This window comes from Equus przewalskii, chromosome 15 (assembly GCF_037783145.1).
Source record: "Equus przewalskii isolate Varuska chromosome 15, EquPr2, whole genome shotgun sequence".
Taxonomy (NCBI): Eukaryota; Metazoa; Chordata; class Mammalia; order Perissodactyla; family Equidae; genus Equus; species Equus przewalskii.
Window position 1 is genome coordinate 59,560,221 of NC_091845.1, and position 14,476 is coordinate 59,574,696.

The 14,476-nt window shown below is 35.6% G+C and overlaps 1 protein-coding gene across 1 annotated transcript in view; it reads right to left on the bottom strand.

Annotated features, from left to right (window-relative positions):
* The window catches only part of RARB (retinoic acid receptor beta), a 694,610-nt gene that overhangs the window by 471,436 nt on the left and 208,698 nt on the right, over positions 1 to 14,476 (bottom strand). The window contains exon 3 of the mRNA XM_008518324.2: positions 8,710 to 8,761. The gene's annotated coding sequence lies outside the window, so the exon portion shown is untranslated. The remainder of the gene's footprint in view (positions 1 to 8,709; positions 8,762 to 14,476) is intronic.

Sequence of the window (14,476 nt, forward strand, 5' to 3'; positions counted from 1 at the left end):
GACTAAAACATCATCATGGACAAAACGAAGAAAGCAACATCTAATATCCCATTTTCTATCTTGTTAATTTTACCTTGGTGTCATTAACCAAAGAGAAGTTGACAGACTCACAGAATATCCATCCTTCAGTAATTTGAGCCTTTTTATTTAAGCTAAGTATTCCTTAGATTTTACCCCTTCAATATTTGTTCTTAGTTTTCATGTCAATTTATTTTTTCTCCTCAAGTTATCTTTCATGGGACAAAAGTGGTGGTTAGTGATTCTTCCCTACTTCTACAACTTGTACGTTCTGGGTTAAAATGTCACTCGAATTCTTAGAAAAAGGAAAAGATGGGAGAAAGGATAGGGAGGGAGGAAGTGGAGTTACGAGGGACTGTGGGGAGCGAGGAGAGACACACGCTCTCGCAGAGGGAGACGGGGCCGGGGGGCAGGGAGGGATGTTATGAATGTTAAACTTTAATTCTTAAGTGAAGATTTAATTTCCCGGAGGAAGAGGAGTTAATTTGTCCCTAGCCAAACATTTTGACACAGAGAGATGTTGCACAAGAAATGATATAACCTGGCAACCTATCAAATGCCGGAAGCAAGGAGAAGGAAGGAATCGAAGACCAGAAGGAAACAGAAGTGGACACATAGGAGGAGAAGTATGTTTGTGAAGGAACATTTACTCATCACTCAAATATTTAGTGAACACTTTTTATAGGGTAGGTATGGTGCTATGACTAGGGTTATCAGAGGGAAGATATCATCAATGCACATCAGGAACCCACATTTTAAATAGTGGAAACATCAGAGTTATACATCAAATAATTACATTAAATGTTAAAATGTGATAAAAGATATTTAGAGATGTTGCCAAAACTTTTGCATCCACTTCTCTCTGGTTTCCGTCCCACATCATATCATAAAACAGCTCTTACAAGTGTCACCAATAACATTTATGTTGCTAAACCTAATGAATATCTTCAGATCTTATTATTAACAAATAGCATTTGACCTAATGGACCGCTTCCCCCATCTTAAAACATTTTCTGCTTGTGCCTACTGCATACCACATTCTCTGGTTTTCCAACCACTTCTGTTACTTTTCAGTGTCTTTTGCAAGCTTCTCTCCTCTGGATAATCATTAAATGTCAGGATTTCTCCAAGGTTTGATCCTGTGTTCACTTCTCTTCTCCAAACTCTTAGGCAATATCAACCTCTGGCTTCAGTTACGTTTAACACACCAAGAATACTCAAATTCTCTCTCTAGGCAGCCTTCTCTCTCTACAATCTATGTGGAATGTTTGCCTCTCCCAGGTGCCTGTTCAGGGTTAACCACACTCTTGCTGGGGCACTTCCTTATTGAATACATGTCTGTCTTTATCTGCCAGTTAGCACCTGTGTATTATTCAGCTGTATGTCTTCAGTGTTTACATGATGCCTGGCATGTGGTAGGTGTTCACTGTCTGCTCAGCTGTTGACTGGAGTTGGGGCAGGGCTTGGGGACAGGTGCCTGGCATCCCTCCACATCCCGGGGTGCAGGGTCACTTTGCCTCAACACAGTGAATACATGACTGGATAGGCGAGCTAAGACAGTTACTTAATAGAACAACTTTTCAGATGATAATCTCTTAATTATGAAAGGTGTAAATAAAAAAAGTACAAAGAAGTACACATAGCATTTAACAGAGATGATTTTTCTGGGGTTTTTTTGGTATTAGAATTTTCTACAATGTATATACACTACTTTTATAGTTGGGGGTTTTTAAAAATTAAAGTTTTTTCAGGTCTGCTTTATGTACTGATAGGGCAAGAGAGAAAGCAAACACACACGTGCACGCGCACACACACAGAGTCAGAGCAGTGAAATGAAAAAAAAGGAACATGCACTCCTAGCAGGAATTCTAGGAGTTGGAATTCCAAGAGTTAGAGAACACATTTTTCTTCAATGAAAAATAAAAGTATTGCCCAAAATGCCTTTGTTTCTAAGTAAATTTTAGAGAGGAATAGGGCAAAGAGAAATTATTTACTCAAATGGCCTATCACTCCTGATATTCAAGAATTAACACAGAAAAGTATTTGTAAATAATAAATTTGATAGTAACATATGCTGTCCTGAATTACAACTCAGACTACAATCTTTACTGATGAGTACTAGACGCTGACATCCTAGTCAACCAATTCAAGTCATCAAAATAAACAACCCCTTATGAAAATGAAAATTAAATATTACATTGGAGAAATTGAAAGCATGTTTTATCAAAGGCAATTTGTCTATTATCTGAAAGCCTTGGGAAACAACAGGAAAATTACATCTCTCATGTTAAAATGAAAAGGCAGCAGCTTCTTTAGACATCACAGTAATAAGGGAACCTTGGGTCATCCAGAAAAAATGTGTTTATTTTATATGCTGGCACTGTCCGACTTCATCTCCCTTGCATTCTGCTTGGGGTTGGGGGTCTGTGGGAAAGGCACATTTCTGTACTAGTTAATGGACCACGGAGGAAAATAGAATCAATTTTTTCCTTTTTACAAGAGTGATTCTACAGAGCAATCTCAAGGGCAAAAGTGCTGAAACCATGAGGTGTGCCAGAAAACAGTGGCTTCCTCCTCCTCCAGGGTCAGAGCCAATGGCCATCAGTGCCTTACATCCATGACTCAGCCCTTTGACATTACTCTTCATATGTTTGGCCCATGTAAGCTGGCTTAGTGTAGGGCATTCACATCCTAGATTCTCCAATGTGGTACCAAATATCATTGAACTACACATTTATTTGAGGGGCTTTTAGTCTCTGCCCAGTGTGATAAGAAAAGCAGCCATGAATTCTGGCCATGCTTTGGGTGGAACAATCATGTTCATATCTATATCTTGGTTAGGGTTGTTAAATAATCATGAGTATAGCAACAGAAAACTTAACTAGAATATGTGACACATTTAGTGAAAATACTTCCATGATGCTTAAATCAGTATAACACTATTAACTCTGTTTATAGCTAGTGCTGCTTGTGTACTTGAAAGATTCATTTATTTTATTGCAATAGTTTAACATCATTCTCTGAATACCAAAATATTTTTACCTTTCTTTTTAAATGGATCATCTAGGGGAAAAGCATATTTAACCCAATAGCTAGTTTTTTAATACCAATATTTCAGAAAGCCCAAGTTTCAGTAAAGCACTAGTTGATGTAGAAATTATATGTGAACCAAGTCAATCTCAGTTTCTTTGCAAGGGGCTTTAATAACTAAAATAATAAAGACTTCACAATAAAATAGGAATGACTCCAGAAACTGGAAAAAAAAAATGAACTTCTAGAATAGTACTTAAAATCAAGTGTACTTAACCAACTTATGTTTTCCTTATGTTCTTTTACTAAACCAACCTGACTACTCATGACATTTGATCACTACCTTTGCAACTAACAGTCTCAGTGGGTGAAACACTTCTGAGGCCTGGGCAGGCTGACCCATATGGAAGTGCCATGCCACTTTCTAGCTATGTGGTCTCAGAACCTCAGTTTCCTAAAATACAATTTGGGAAAACTTCTTCTAGTACAGATCAATATAATTTGGGGAAATTTCTTCTAGTATAAGAAATACTAATATATTAAAGTGTTAGTTCCCTTCTGATATTCCTTAGCTACATTTTAGATTACCACTGGGTAAAGTTGCCTCCTTTCACTGATGCTTTATTTTTTTCCCCTCTTGCAACAATTAGCCACATTAACCATAAATATCCCTTGCTAATACTATAAGGATGTTTCAGTGAGCACTAAGCAGGAACCCTTTTTGGGATAATCTACAACTTCCTGTGAAAAAAATGTAAAAATAATGCCATTTTTGAGTGCTGATGTCATGGACACAGGCAAGAATATTGAAGCTGTACATCAAAAAGATATTTTGGGGATAAGTCAGCATAAGAATAAAACAGAGCTCTTGAGCTCTCATGAAATTGAGAGATCTCTTTTGTATCAAAGTATATTTATGAGATAATATTTCAACAGAAATGGAGAAAAAATGGAAATCCACTGCTATTATATTACTATTTTGTTGAAATGGCAATCTTATAATGAAATCTAAAATTCCAGCTCTCATATCCTAAAGTGGATGCCTGCTTGCTTTAATCTTGGTTATCGTTATATCGCTAAAGCCATTGTTGAAATTAGCTTTGGCGTTTACAAAAAAGGCAAGATAGGTCTACCCTTCTTCCCCTCCTGCCTTTTCATAAGCCCCTCTGTCTAGCTCTGTGGCTGCCCCTGACAAAAGTTCAAGAACACCCAACTGCCACCCCAAATGGGGAGATGATTGCAATTTGGCATTTGGTAATCACAGTCTTCCTTAATTGAATCTTGCTAAGTCACAGAGGAGTTGTTCATTCTGGTTCAGCTCACCCAAACCACACCTTCTGAAACCTCTTCTTAGGGATGTGGGCTATACAGTGTTACCAAGGCTTCCCTCATCTTAAAGCTGAGTCTGAAAAGGCGACCCTGTGCAAGGCCCAACCCCCCAAACAGAATAAATGTTTCCTTATTTATAAAACAAGCGTCTTGAGCTAAGTGGTCTTCTGATCCCTTTAAGCTCCAAGATTTTATGACTCTGTAGTCTTTAGGTTGTTCCTTAAACTTGAGTTATTCAGATTCCTTCAGCATGAATTTTGCCTTGGTGGAAAATAACTCCCATTCTTATTATTTTTATTTAGGTAAGCGCACTTTTTTGTTTTCTACTTGAATAAATAAATGTGTTTAAGACAGACAAGTTTTAACACTCCAAAAGGGATGTCAGCTTCATTTACCTCAAATAGAAGATAAATTGTAAAAATGAAAAGGATGGAAACAACAATGTAATTGGGTCCTGGTTAGGTGGCACGGCCTAAAGATAGCTCTGAATCTCAGGACTGATCTCTCTTCCTTCAAAAGGGTTATAGAAGACATAAGACCATCAATAGCCTCTCTCACCAAGAGAACCAGAAGTTTTGGAGGAGAATTCAAAGTGAATAAAATAATTTCTTCACTACAGGATTTTAATATGAATTAAGTCATCACTGGAACACCACCGGCGTAGATCCCATTTTCCGGGAAAACTTTTGTGACTAATAAAAGAGTGTGTTAAATTTTCAGACTCAACCATCTTTATTACTCCTTGTCTCTAAGAAATGATCTCAGGAATTGTCCTAATTTACACAGCTCTTGTCTTGTTATTGTCTGAGAAGCCAAAGGAAAGTTCCATGGACTCCATGAGTTGCACATCCTAAGTTTTCTCATTTCTAGTTTTGAAAGCATGTATTTTTAAATATCTTTATTAAGATATAATTCACATACCATAAAATTCTTCTATTTAAAGTGTACAATTCAATGGTTCTAGTATATTCACAGAGTTGTGCAACATCACTATGATCTAATTTTAGAACACTTTCATCTCCCCAAAAAGGAATCCCATACTCATTAACTCCCCCAAAAGGAGCCCATACCAGTAACTCCCTATCCTACCCCCCTCCCAACCTCAACCCTAGGCAACCAACAATCTACTTTTTGTCTCTACATTTACATATTCTAGACATTTCATATAAATGGAATTATATAGTATATATTTTTTTTTTTGGTGACTGGCTTGTTTCACTTAACATGGTGTTTTCAAGATTTACCTAGGTTATAGCATGTTTTGGCACTTCGGTTTTTTTTTTTTTTATTACAATAGTATTACATTGCATGGATGTACCACATTTTATTTATCCATTCATCAGTGGGTGGACATCTGACTTGTTTCAATTTTTTGGCTATTAGGAATCATGCTGCTATAAACATGCACACACACGTTTTGTGTGGACATATATTTTCATTTTTCTTGGGTATATACCTAGGAGTGGATTTTCTTGAAGATGGGCATTTTTGATGAATATTTTATTTTGAAGTTATATATCAAAATGTAATTTTGCAGTCAGGTAGCTCAAGAATAAAATAGATCCCTGTGTCTATTATTTTTACTATTCTACTTTCACTCTTCTGTTATTTTTCCATATTTACATGTTGAATTATATATTTCATTTGAAAGATATAAAGAAGTAAAACACCTATAATCAGAATATTAAAAATAACAGAAAACAAAATAGGTGACCCACACAGTCCTCCTATTCCATACCCAGAGAGAGACCGGTATTGTTAAAACTGTAGTGTTTGAACAAAAACAAGATTATGCCATGCACAGAAATTGCATTTCTCACTTACCATTAACATGTTTCCATGTCATCTGACATATATTCAGGGCATTTTAACAAAAACTATAGATTGTTTCATTATATCAAGGTACCATGATTTATTTCTCCACTCTTGTTTTTTTCTATTACAAACAAATCAAAATGAACATCTTGAACATATATCCTATGAACTTAAGTAATCTCATATTTTCTGAGAAGTTAGGAAGTTGGGTCATAGGATTCCCATAATTGGAATTTTAATAGATATTGGCCAATTTTATGCCAAGAAAAGTTATTTCACTTCACTCCCCCAACTACAATGTAGGAGACTACAGATTTCCTTATGGTTTCACCATTGCTGGATGTTGTCAAGCCTACACTTAAACACTTTTTTCATTTTGTTTATTGGCCATTGATGTTTCTTTTGAGAATATCCAGTACATATCAATTGTTTATTTTCCCACTGAATTGTTTATGCTAGTCTCATGGATGTGTATACATGTACACGTTCCATTTTTTGTTTACAAAAATGCTTTGCTATGTCTGTCTTTTGCCATAAAGACATTTTATGTTTTTTGTCCTTTTTTCTCTTTGCTGCTTCTTGATTCTAACATTATTTTCCTATTAAGTTGAAATGCCACTTTTATCCTATATTAAACCCCTGTATTTAGATTTCCTTCTAGACTATCTATTCTCTTTTACTGATCTCTTTCCTTAATCATAAACCAGTGCCAAAATGTTTTAATTAGTTAAGGTTTATTAGAATATGTACTGACACATCAAGTTGGGCAAGTTCTTCAATTTCAAAAATGTCTCAACTATATTCACATACTTATTTTCACAAAGGAACATCATTATCAACTTGAATCACTTTACTTTTTTTTCTCTAAATTGTATGCCATACTCATTATTAATACTTACTTAGTATAAAATGCTTTGCTCTCCACAATACAAAATTAAAGTGATCAATACATTGGTGTTAAACTGTAACAGTAAATTAACAGAATTATTCCAGTTTACATTTAAATTTGAAGGAAAGAAGCTAGCTCTGAATTAAGAAAAAGCAGCAACAAAAAAGAAAGTTGTATTCAAATCTTAAAGTATTCAACTGAATGTATAACTACACCATGCAGAGGAGAAAACAAAGTTATCGTCATAAAAAATACATTAAATTCCAAATGAATTAGACAAAACAATAAAGTTATTTGGAACTGTTACAGGAATTCTGTTTCAAAATAACCAATTGAACTTACCCAATAGGTTCACTTGAAGATTAAATTCAAATATGATTATAATATGAGAAATTTATTGTTAAGTAGCATTACATTAATTCCTTATTTTTTCCTAGTACACTTTAATATGTTTTTCTTTGCTATTCCTTGTACATACTTATCTTCCCAGTAAAAAATAATGAATAATGAAGGAAATGATGGGTAAATGAAATTTTATTTTCACTGTAATTAGATTTCCCCTCTCAAAAATCTTCCATCTTCTTAAATCACTATGAATTAAACTATAGTGTTTCCTTTATTGCAGAAGTCCCATGCCAAGCATGTTAAATCTTTCTTAGAAAAATCTCAGGACCATTCTGGTATAGCCAGTTTACCCAATCTTTGCCAAGAGTTTGAAAACATGACCTTTAAGGGGATCTACATGATACATGCTGAGATAACAGTAAATTTGGCCAGTCCTTCCTTGTCCAAATGCTTCATCTACGTGAGTACAAAAATTCTGCATTTATCCCCATCATGAGGGAAAGAGAATTTTCTCATATAGTAACAGATGAATTAGATAAATTGTTTCATTTAGTTTTCAAAACAACCCTGCAATCTAGGTATTAGTACCCACACTTCACTCAAGAGGCCAATGAGCCTACCTGGCTTACCCAAGGTCACATCTAAAAACGGAAACTCAAACCCAGTTCCCTTCTCTCTAGACCCAGGATATCCATCATGCTTCCTCCTCAAACATCAAGATTTTCTAAAACAACTTAACATTTTATTCCTTCTGTATTCTTGAAATTAGCAAACTATAACCTGTGGCACAAATATTGCCTACTGCCTGTTTTTACAGATAAAGTTTTATTGGAACACAGTCATACCCACCTATTGACACATTGTTTGCGGCTGCTTTTGTGCTAGAAGAGTAAAGCTATGACAGAGACTGTAGGGTCCACAAAGCCTAAGATGTTTATTACCTGGCCTCTTACAGAAAAGGTTTGCCAGCCTCTGCTCTATTCCACCTACATGTTAACTAAGGGAAAATGAGACTATCTATATGAGATAAATGTTAAAGAACAATTTGTAGAATAATTTTTATATATGGTATGATTCCATTTTTTGAAAAATGTTAACATTTGCTTATATATATATATAAACTTTCTAAGTTCATATGCCAAACTGTGGTTCTGTCTGAGGCATTAGATTATAGAAAACTATGATATTTTAAATATTTTAATATTTGTCTAGATATTTAACAATTTAATATTTTAATATTTGCTTTTTGTTCAGATTTCTTTATTTCTTCTTTCTTTACTCACCAGATGCGGGTCCATGGGTAAGTCACTTCATCTCTGCAGTGTTCTACTTTATCTGTAAAATGAGGAGCTGAGTTAGACAATCTTTCAAACTCCTTTTAATTCTAACACTCTGCCACTGCGACTCACACAAGCACTCAATTTCCTAGGATCATTTAATTTTGATAACTACCAGTCACAGGGAAAGATGTTTGGAAGGGAGCCTACAATTTAAAATTTTCCATTTACTGTTTCAAGAGAATCATAGGAATTCTAAGATATCACCATATTTCCATAGCTCAATCTAAAAATAAATTTCTCATCAGAGATTACAGCAAACTCTGATTCTTGAGGACAGAGATTCTCTATGCTGATTTCAAGTTTGTTTTCTCTAAACAGGACTTCTTTCGTTGTTCCCATTAGATTACTTATGTCCTCATTTTGTAAAGGGCATCACCTTGAACTTTGTTTTCAGAATGCTCATATCCTAGAAGTTCCCATTTCCTCTAAATTTGATTTAGTCTCTAGTTTTATTTTTAAAGCAACATTACAAACCTTAAAACATCATTAAATATAAATTTAAATTTCACATCAAAGATAAAGTATAGAATACTTTTTCATAGTCATGTTGTGACTGCTGAAATGACAAAAGTTAAAAATTAAAACGAGTACCTACTAAAAGTGACAGATGGGGAGAGTGGACATGTTTCTAGCTAGTGGAAGTATACACCAGTGTGGGCTTTCTGGGGGATATTTTTAATCACATATCCAAAGTCTCAGGAGTTTAACCAAGCAATTCCACTTTTAGGAGTATGCCCTGAGGAAATAATTAAAAATAAGGAAAAAGACAGGAATCCCACTATTTATAAAAGTGAAAAATTAGAAGCAACTTAAATGTACATAAATAGCAGCTTGCTTAATGCAACTGAGACCCAACAACGTAATTCAGTACTATGCAGCCATTAAAATTATAATGTAAAACATTGTAAAAAATCATGGGGAAATGCTCATTCTAAAAAGTAGAAAATGGCTGTAAAATAAGTTACATAGTAGGATACGCATATGTATAAATATTTATACATAGAAAGTGACTGGAGGACATCTGCCAAGATGTTAACACTGGTTACCTCTTCGAGAAAGAATTACAGTGGTCTCCCCATAACCACAGGTTTGCTCTCTGTGGTTTCAGTTACCCGCGGTCAACCGTGCTACAGAAGCAAATGATCCTCCTTCTGACATATTGTCAGAAGATCAGTAGTAGCCTAACACTATATCACAATGCCTATATCATTCACCTCACTTCACCTCATCACGGAGGCATTGTATCATCTCACATCACCACAAGAAGAAGGGTGAGCACAGTACAATAGGATACATTGAGAGAAAGACCACAATTCACATAATTTTATTACACCATATTGTTATAATTGTTCTATTTTATTATTGCTATTAATTTCTTACTGTGCCTAATTTATAAATTAAACTTTATCATAGGCTTGTATGTATCTATAGGAAAAACCACAGTGTATATGTATAGGGTGCAGTAGTAACAGGCATCCATCGGGAGTCTTGGAACACGTGCCCCATGGATAAGCAGGACTACTGTATAGATAAATTTTTGGGATCTTTTGGTAACTTGCAAGTTTTATGCATTTGACCACATATTATATTATCAGAATTATTATTTAGGAACAGTAAATTAAAGTTATAAAAATAATTTTTAAGTGTCTAGGTTATGACTACTCATCTATTCAGATCTGTATGCAAGCAATCATTTCAATGATTTGGGAAGCATATCATTTTAATTGAATCTAAGTAAATAGTTTTGATCTATTGCCTAATCGATTGCTGATTTTTTTCTTTGTATTGAAGAAGATTAAAATTAGCAATAGCGAGCAATAAAAAAATAAGAGAATAAAATCATTTAGACCTTCGTGTTCCTCTCATTCTCCATCTTAGGACACTACGTCTTTAATTTCCAAGCTTTTTTTTTTACAAATTGTAATCATTGTGCTTATTCGCTTTTTCCCTGGTTTTGATGGGCCCACTCACTCAGCTGCAAGTGCTATGAGGGCAGCGGTTGTATCTTTTTGCTTCATTTAGCACACATCTCATTAAATAGTTCAATGAGACTAAATAAAAGAACAAAAGTACCTAAGCTTTATAACATCTTAAAATCAAAAGTCAGCCTATCAGTCAGTTGGTTCCTGTGACCTATCATGACCCAAGGTTGGCAAAATGTTCCCTGAACTTAACCACTTGGAGCTTACACAACCTAACCACACACAAGCAGAGTGTACTACATCATCATCCAGCATGTTTATAAAAACAAAACCATCAATCTTAGTGATTTAGGGAAATTTAATCTTCTTTACTTGTACTACCCATTATTTAATTTTATGCCTTTAAAAATTACATCTGATAGGGGCTGACCCCATGGCCGAGTGGTTAAGTTCACGCACTCCGCTGCAGGCGACCCAGTGTTTCGTTGGTTCGAATCCTGGGCGCGGACATGGCACTGCTCATCAAACCACACTGAGGCAGCATCCCACATGCCACAACTAGAAGGACCCACAACAAAGAATATACAACTATGTACTGGGGGGCTTTGGGGAGAAAAAGGAAAAAAAAAATCTTTTAAAAAAAAGTCAATTAAAAAAATTACATCTGATAAATGAGTCATAATCAAAACTTTGAACTCCAAATATAATTAATCAAATAGCACCCCAGTGTCATTTAGGTGAAAGTTAATGGGCAGAAAGTTCATTCTTTACAACCTGAGCAAACTGGAAGTGCATTTTGGTTTGGACAGTGTCAAGAAAGGACTAGTTTAATTTAGAAATAAAAATATAAAATGCTAATTGTTCAGAAGTGTGTCTTTATACAAAGACAGGCTTCCAAAGCAAATTAGCAGTGTAAGCAATATGCCTTTTAAACAACTCTCTATAAATCTTATCTAAGCAATAATTCAGTTTCCCTAAGACCTTTTCTAAAGGACTTTATTGGTGAAGCTCTGAATATGTTGTCCTTAGTAAAAATATTCCATTTCTTTCAAAGGAATTGGTAGTTTAGCTTTCTCCATCATTTAGACTAGTTTTCCTCCAGCAAATCTGAATGAGCAAAAGTTCCTCATCTCCTTAAAATATAAAAGCAAGCACAAATATAATTCAAAGGCCAAGAAACTAAAACAAAAGAAGTCCTTCTCATTTTTCCTTTGAAGCTGCTTTCATCCCATAGGGTCCACAAATGAGTAAGCCTTTCCTATGCCAAGTCTTCAAAGTAAAAACTGAAGTGGAAATTTACTCAATTATCTGGCAAATTCCATTAGTGAGGCAAGCCAATCTAGATTAATGGAGGCTTTATTTTAGTGCCTATTTTTGCTTATGACTTTTCAAGAGATTAGGGATTTAAAATTCAGTCTCTCGCATAAGTATTTTTGTTTTAAATTTTAAGTAGGGAAAAATAACTAGGATATCAAAACCCAATTCCTATTCTCAAATATAATTTGAAAAGTTATGGAGGTAAGCACAAACCTCTTAACAACAGAATGTCTTACTTTAAGTCATAATTGGTATGCAAGAGTCCTAAAATGTCTATTCCCTACTGGTTTATAACTGCCAATAGGAGTCTGTTTGCATGGTGAATGCAACAGGCATGGAAATTTCCAGCAGAAACACTTATAATGCTTAATTGTAGCAGTGGGACCATTCAGACTCAGCCCATAAGCCTCAAGGTTAGAAGCTAACATTTCAATGATCTGCCTGATCATTGATGGTGAATCACCATGGAAACTGCAAAGATGTCCTGGTATATGGGCTAAATACTGGAGAGCGCCACTATGACATACAACTTTGTGAAGAGCCAACAAAGGCTAATCTGCTAATGGGATGGTTTACTTTAAGGCTTAGTAATTAATGTTACTTTCAGTCAGTTTACATGGACTTTAGTGGGTTATTGGTCATTAAGGAGATTTTTCCCGAAAGATTCTGAGGAGGGGCAAAGGAAGCATTGCACTGAGACAGTATGTTATTTTGTATTGAGACAAATAGCATTATATTTTGTTGAATAATTAAAAGAATTCTATCCTCCCCAAATGCTGATGGCAAAACTCTCAGCCAAAATAAGGGTTTAATTTGTTTTCCCTGAGGTACATACAAGTATTAAACCAATTAACAGGCATTAGATATATACTGAAGATTTCATTACAATGGAACCTGTTGCTAAGAGCATCTAGGGCTCTGAGACAGAGTCCCAACTTTTAAACAGGTGGCAAAAATCTAGTGGGTTCATCATTCTTCTCCCTTTATTCCTGCTTTCTATATTCTAAAAAGTTTTCTATTGCTTCTCCGCCTTTTGGCTAAGATCAAGTGTGAAAAGTTTTCTATCAATGTCCAAATCATATTGATGTGCATATTAAGGTCGTTTATTTTAGACATTCAGTGTTTCGAACTGGTGAGCTACAGGCCAAATTGTGTGCACAAATATATTTTTGACCCAGTCTTCTTTAAGACTGAATTTCGATACTTTTAGATGGGCGTGCCTCTTTGGCTTTTCAGAAGCTCCCTTCTTCCCTACCACCTTACAGCCAGCTATTTGGAAGTTTTCTCATAATGACATTATCTATCTTGCCTCTCCTGGTTTGTTTTCCTAACTTAGTAGCGTGCCTAGCATGTGTCAATCCGCTGCCACCAGCCTGTTGCCAGCAGGAAATTGATCTCTTGGCCTCTTTGAAACATCTCCCTACATCTTGGCCTCTGAATCAAGAAGAATGCCAAGAGTTGGGCACGTTTCCCAGGAGGATGATAGTGAGGTCTTTACTATCTCCATGGATTGGCAAGACTAAACTCTTTCCACACAGCATTTAATGATACTCACGGAATATTTGACATGGCCAGTGTGGAACATGCTGTCGGGACTCTGCTCACATCCCCTCACATCCCTTTCCTGTCTTTGCACACACCAGCTCCCCATTTGCTTTCACTCCCAACAGCCAGCACCTGTGACTCTTTGTGGGCTGATCATCAGATACAGGAGGTATACATATGCCGCCATTGCCCTTTGTTGCAATGACTCTGGGCTATGTCCTACACCAACTCCAGAGTTCCCCAGCAGGATAGGACCTAAGTTACTCTCCAGAGGACTTTTCTTGTCACTCCCCTTTGTTAACCTCCTTCTCTTTCCAGTCTCTCCCTTCTCCAACTCTCCCTAATTACTTTCCCCCAAATGTCATCATAAGTTCTGCTTCTGGGAAGGAATAAAGATAATGGGTGACCAACTTTTCTAGAAATCCTGTAGTGTTCCCATAAAACGAAATGACTCAAGTTGGGACTTGTGAGTTACAATATACGCACCATCTCTGTACACTTTAATTCTTAAGGGCCCTCAGTACATAAATCAGTTACACAAGGATACTTGAGGTTGACAGCAGAATCATTCATCAAATGTGTGCATAGTACTTGGCAAGAGGTACTCCATGACAATGCCAAATTTGCAATAACATGCAAAAATTCCTCTTGCTATCAAGGAACTATGGGACACCTTACAAGTTCAGGTTCTTTTTTTTTAATTTACCAAATGACAGAATTAATTTATAAACTGAAATCCCAAACCTCAACATGGCTGTAAATTTTAAATTTGGAATAATATTTCCGAAACTTTGACTTTTAATTTGCTACCCTTGAGAATCACTTTCTGGCAAAAGCAGAATGAATAAATGCTAATGATGCAGAGGACCCGGGTTCAGAGACGGTGTTACAATTTTCTAATACATGAAGTATTTAAAGACTGATGA